This window comes from Arachis stenosperma, chromosome 6, assembly GCF_014773155.1.
Source record: "Arachis stenosperma cultivar V10309 chromosome 6, arast.V10309.gnm1.PFL2, whole genome shotgun sequence".
Taxonomy (NCBI): Eukaryota; Viridiplantae; Streptophyta; class Magnoliopsida; order Fabales; family Fabaceae; genus Arachis; species Arachis stenosperma.
Genome location: NC_080382.1, coordinates 101,758,336 through 101,765,017, shown reverse-complemented (window position 1 = coordinate 101,765,017; position 6,682 = coordinate 101,758,336). Strand labels below are relative to the sequence as shown.

At 39.9% G+C, this 6,682-nt stretch overlaps 1 non-coding gene across 1 annotated transcript; it reads left to right on the top strand.

The window, feature by feature from the left end:
• Positions 1 to 2,784: 2,784 nt before the first annotated feature.
• Positions 2,785 to 2,888, top strand: LOC130938302 (small nucleolar RNA R71). The gene has a single exon (XR_009069473.1). It is a non-coding gene; the product is annotated as a small nucleolar RNA R71 (small nucleolar RNA).
• Positions 2,889 to 6,682: the final 3,794 nt, after the last annotated feature.

The following is a 6,682-nucleotide window of genomic DNA, read 5'->3' as shown; positions in this document are numbered from 1 at the left end:
ATGGTTGATCGCCTGACAACCGAGCGCTCGCCTGACAAACGAGCCAGCCATTCCGTGAGATCAGAGTCTTCATGGTATAGGCTAGAACTGATGGCGGCATTCAAGAGAATCCGAAAGGTCTAACCTTGTCTGTGGTATTCTGAGTAGGATTCAATGATTGAATGACTGTGACGTGCTTCAAACTCCTGAAGGCGGGGCGTTAGTGACAGACGCAAAAGAATCAATGGATTCTATTCCGGCCTGATCGAGGACCGACAGATGGATAGCCGTGCCGTGACAGGGTGCGTTGAACATTTCCACTGAGAGGATGGGAGGTAGCCACTGACAACGGTGAAACCCTTGCATAAGCTTGCCATGGAAAGGAGTAAGAAGGATTGGATGAAGACAGTAGGAAAGCAGAGAGACGGAAGGGACACAGCATCTTCATGCGCTTATCTGAAACTCCCACCAATGAATTACATAAGTATCCCTATCTTTATCTTTATGTTTTATTCGTATATCACCATATCCATTTGAGTTTGTCTGACTAAGATTTACAAGATGACCATAGCTTGCTTCATACCAACAATCTCCGTGGGATCGACCCTTACTCGCATAAGGTTTATTACTTGGACGACCCAGTGCACTTGCTGGTTAGTTGTGCGAAGTTGTGTTTATGCCATGGTATTGAGCACCAAGTTTTTGGGGCCATTACTAGGGATTATTTGAGTTGTGAAAAAGTAGTGATCACAATTTCGTGCACCACTGCTGCCCTTTTCTGGCGTTAAACGCCAGTCTGGTGCCCCTTTCTGGCGTTAAACGCCAGTCTGGTGCCCCTTTCTGGCGTTAAACGCCCAGAATGGTGCCAGACTGGGCGTTAAACACCCATTTGCTGCCCTTACTGGCGTTTAAACGCCAGCAAGCTTTTCCTCCAGGGTGTGCTATTTTTTCATTCTGTTTTTTCATTCTGTTTTTGCTTTTTCAATTGTTTTTGTGACTTCACATGATCATCAACCTATAGAAAACATAAAATAACAATGGAAAATAGATAAATATAACATTGGGTTGCCTCCCAACAAGCGCTTCTTTAATGTCAGTAGCTTGACAGTGGGCTCTCATGGAGCCTCACAGATGTTCAGAGCAATGTTGGAACCTCCCAACACCAAACTTAGAGTTTGAATATGGGGATTCAACACCAAACTTAGAATTTGGTTGTGGCCTCCCAACACCAAACTTAGAGTTTGACTGTGGGGGCTCTGTTTGACTCTATTTTGAGAGAAGCTCTTCATGCTTCCTCTCCATGGTAACAGAGGGATATCCTTGAGCCTTAAACACAAAGGATTCTTCATTCACTTGAATGATCAATTCTCCTCTGTCAACATCAATCACAGCCTTTGCTGTAGCTAGGAAGGGTCTGCCAAGGATGATGGATTCATCCATGCACTTCCCAGTCTCTAGGACTATGAAATCAGCAGGGATGTAATGGTCTTCAATCTTTACCAGAACATCCTCTACAAGTCCATAAGCTTGTTTTCTTAAATTGTTTGCCATCTCTAGTGAGATTCTTGCAGCTTGTACCTCAAAGATCCCTAGCTTCTCCATTACAGAGAGATGCATGAGGTTTATGCTTGACCCTAGGTCACACAGAGCCTTCTCGAAGGTCATGGTGCCTAATGTACAAGGTATTGAGAACTTTCCACGGTCCTGTCTCTTTTGAGGTAATTTCTGCCTAGTCAAGTCATCCAGTTCTTTGGTGAGCAAAGGGGGTTCATCCTCCCAAGTCTCATTACCAAATAACTTGTCATTTATCTTCATGATTGCTCCAAGGTACTTAGCAACTTGCTCTTCAGTGACATATTCATCCTTTTCAGAGGAAGAATACTCATCAGAGCTCATGAATGGTAGAAGTAAGTCCAATGGAATCTCTATGGTCTCAGTGTGAGCCTCAGATTCCCATGGTTCCTCATTAGGAAACTCATTGGAGGCCAGTGGACATCCATTGAGGTCTTCCTCCACGGCGATCACTGCCTCTTCCTCCTCTCCAAATTCGGCCATGTTGATGGCCTTACATTCTCCTTTTGGATTCTCTTCTGTATTGCTTGGAAGAGTACTAGGAGGGAGTTCATTAACTTTCTTACTCAGCTGACCCACTTGTGTCTCCAAGTTTCTAATGGAGGACCTTGTTTCAGTCATGAAACTTTGAGTGGTTTTTATTAGATCAAAGACCATGGTTGCTAAGTCAGAGTGGCTCTGCTTAGAATTCTCTGTCTGTTGCTGAGAAGATGATGGAAAAGGCTTGCCATTGCTAAACCTGTTTCTTCCACCATTATTGTTGTTGAAACCTTGTTGAGGTCTCTGTTGATCCTTCCATGAGAGATTTGTATGATTTCTCCATGAAGGATTATAGGTGTTTCCATAGGGTTCACCTCTTCCATTGATGGGTTCTCAGGATCATAAGCTTCTTCTTTAGATGAAGCATCCTTAGTACTGCCTGGTGCAGCTTGCATTCCAGACAGACTTTGAGAAATCATATTGACTTGCTGAGTCAATATTTTGTTCTGAGCCAATATGGCATTCAGAGTATCAATCTCAAGAACTCCTTTCTTCTGATTCGTCCCATTGTTCACAGGATTCCTTTCAGAAGTGTACATGAATTGGTTATTTGCAACCATTTCAATGAGTTCTTGAGCTTCTGTAGGTGTCTTCTTTAGATGAAGAGATCCTCCAGTAGAGCTGTCCAATGACATCTTGGACAGTTCAGACAGACCATCATAGAAGATACCTATGATGCTCCATTCAGAGAGCATGTCAGAAGGACACTTTCTGATCAATTGTTTGTATCTTTCCCAAGCTTCATAGAGGGATTCGCCTTCCTTCTGTCTGAAGGTTTGGATTTCCACTCTAAGCTTACTCAATTTTTGAGGTGGAAAGAACTTTGCCAAGAAGGCATTGACTAGCTTTTCCCAAGAGTTCAGGCTTTCTTTAGGTTGTGAGTCCAACCATATCCTAGCTCTGTCTCTTACAGCGAAAGGGAATAGCATAAATCTATAGACCTCAGGGTCAACCCCATTGGTCTTGACAGTGTCACAGATTCGCAAGAATTCAGCTAAAAACTGATGAGGATCTTCCAATGGAAGTCCATGGAACTTGCAATTCTGTTGCCTTAAAGAAACTAATTGAGGCTTAAGCTCAAAGTTGTTTGCTCCAATGGCAGGGATAGAGATGCTTCTCCCATAGAAGTCGGGAGTAAGTACAGTAAAGTCACCCAGCACCTTCCTTGTATTGTTGGCATTGTTGTTGTTTTCGGCTGCCATGTCTTCTTCTTGTTCGAAGATTTCTGCTAGGTCCTCTACAGAGAGTAGTGCTTTAGCTTCTCTTAGCTTTCGCTTCAAGGTCCTTTCAGGTTCAGGGTCAGCCTCAACAAGAATGCTTTTGTCTTTACTCCTGCTCATATGAAAGAGAAGAGAACAAGAAAATATGGAATCTTCTATGTCACAGTATAGAGATTCCTTGAGATGTCAGAGGAAAAGAAGAATAGAAGGAGGAGGTAGAATAAGAAGAATTCAAACTTATCAAGAGAGATAGAGTTCGAATTGTTGATAGTGGAGGAGTGTTAGTCCTTAAATAGAAGGATGTGAGAAGAGGGGAAGAATTTTCGAAAATAAATTAAAAGATTTTGAAGAAATTTTGAAAAATTGAAGAATGATTTTCGAAAATTAAAGTTGGGAAAGAAATAAAGTGATTTTTGAAAAAGATTTTGAAATTAGAAATCAAAAAAATTGAAAATTATTTGGAAAAATATGTGATTAAGAAGATATGATTGAAGAGTTATGGTTTTAAAAAGATATGATTGAGAAACAATTTAAAAAAGATTTGATTTTTAAAATTAATGACTTGGCTAACAAGAAATTTAAAGGATATGATTCAAACATTAAACCTTTCTTAAAAGAAAAGGCAACATACTTGAAATGTTGAATCAAATCATTAATTGTAGGCAAGTATTTTTGAGAATGGAAAGAAATTGATTTTGAAAATATATGATTGAAAAGATATGGTTTGAAAAAGATTTGATTTTGAAAAATTATGAAAACTTGAAAAAAAATTTGAATTAAAAACAAAATCTTCCCTCTTGTATCATCCTGGCGTTAAACGCCCAGAATGGTATCCATTCTGGCGTTTAACGCCCAAAATGCTACCCTTTTGGGCGTTAAACGCCCAGCCAGGTACCTTGGCTGGCGTTTAAACACCAGTTTTCCTTCTTCACTGGGCGTTTTGAACGCCCAACTTTTTCTGTGTAATTCCTCTGCTGCATGTTCTGAATCTTCAATTCTCTGTATTATTGACTTGAAAAAACACAAATTAAAATTTTTTTTTGAATTTTTAATGATGAAGAATAATCAAAATGCCACTAAGATCAAATAAACAATGCATGCAAGACACCAAACTTAGAAGTTTGTATACTATTGACACTAACAAATTGAGAATGCATATGAGAAACAACAAAACACTCAAGACAAGAGAATTTAAAGATCAGAGCAAGGAAATCATCAAGAACAACTTGAAGATCAATGAAAAACATAATGCATGTAATTTTCGAAAATTAGAAGAATAAAGACATGCAATTGACACCAAACTTACTAGACTCAAACAAGAAACATAAAAATATTTTTTATTTTAAGATTTTATAAATTTTTTTGTACTTTTTCGAGAATTGAGTGGAAAAGAAAAACAAGGGTTCAAAATTCTTAATGAGAATTCCAGGAATCATTGCAATGCTAGTCTAAGACTCCGGTCCAGGAATTAGACATGGCTTCACAGCCAGCCAAGCTTTCAGTGAAAGCTCCGGTCCAAAACACTAGACATGGCCAATGGCTAGCCAAGCTTTAGCAGATCATTGCTCATAATAGCAAAATTGATAGAAATCAACAAGCTCTTGTGATGATAAGTTGAAACTTCGGTCCAAAAGATTAGACATGGCTTCATAGCCAGCCATACTTCAACAAATCATCATGAAACTCTAGAATCCATTCTTAAAAACTCAGAAGAACAAAATAGAAATATTTTTTTGTATTTTTGAAAAATTTTCGAAAAATAAAAAGCTTAAACATAAAATAAAATTACCTAATCTAAGCAACAAGATGAACCGTCAGTTGTCCAAACTCAAACAATCCCCGGCAACGGTGCCAAAAACTTGGTGCACGAAATTGTGATCATCAATGGCGCCATCAACATGGTACGCTCAATTGCAATCTCAACTCTTTATCACAACTTCGCACAACTAACCAACAAGTGCACTGGGTCGTCCAAGTAATAAACCTTACGCGAGTAAAGGTCGATCCCATGGAGATTGTTAGTATGAAGTAAGCTATGGTCATCTTGTAAATCTCAGTCAGGCGGATTCAAATGGTTATGGAGGATTAATGATTAAAAGATAAATAAAACATAAATACTTATGTAATTCATTGGTGAGAATTTCAGATAAGCGTATGGAGATGCTTTGTCCCTTCCGTCTCTTTGCTTTCCTGCTGTCTTCATCCAATCCTTCTTACTCCTTTCCATGGCAAGCTGTATGTTGGGCATCACCGTTGTCAATGGCTACAGTCCCGTCCTCTCAGTGAAAATGTTCAACGCGCTCTGTCACAGCACGGCTATTCATCTGTCGGTTCTCGATCATGTCGGAATAAAATCCAGTGATTCTTTTGCGTCTGTCACTAACACCCCACAATCGCGAGTTTGAAGCTCGTCACAGTCATTCAATCCCTGAATCCTACTCAAAATACCACAAACAAGGTTTAGAACTTCTGGATTCTCAAGAATGCCGCCATCAATTCTAGCTTATACCACGAAGACTCTGATTAAGGAATCCAAGAGATAAACATTCAAGCCTTGTTTGCTTGTACAACGGAAGTGGTTGTCAGGCACGCGTTCATAAGTGAGAATGATGATGAGCGTCACATAATCATCACATTCATCATGTTCTTGGGTGCGAATGAATATCTTAGAACAAGAATAAGCTGAATTGAATAGAAGAACAATAGTAATTGCATTAATACTCGAGGTACAGCAGAGCTCCACACCTTAATCTATGGTGTGTAGAAACTCCACCGTTGAAAATACATAAGAACAAGGTCTAGGCATGGCCGTGAGGCCAGCCCCATGATCTAAGATAGCATAAGACTACTCAAAGATAGCTACCCCAATGATAATACAATAGTAAAAGGTCCTATTTATAGAGAACTAGTAGCTTAGGGTTTACAGAAATGAGTAAATGACATAAAAATCCACTTCTGGGCCCACTTGGTGTGTGCTTGGGCTGAGCATTGAAGCTTCTATGTGTAGAGACTTTTCTTGGAGTTAAACGCCAGCTTTTGTGCCAATTTGGGCGTTTAACTCCCACTTCTGTGCCAGTTCCGGCGTTTAACGCCGGAAATTCTTGAGCTGATTTGGAACGCCGGTTTGGGCCATCAAATCTCAGGCAAAGTATGGACTATTATATATTGTTGGAAAGCCCAGGATGTCTACTTTCCAACGCAATTGAGAGTGCGCAAATTGGCTTCTGTAGCTCCAGAAACTCCACTTCAAGTGCAGGGAGGTCAGAATCCAACAGCATCTGCAGTCCTTTTCAGCCTCTGAATCAGATTTTTGCTCAGGTCCTTCAATTTCAGCCAGAAAATACCTGAAATCATAGAAAAACACACAAACT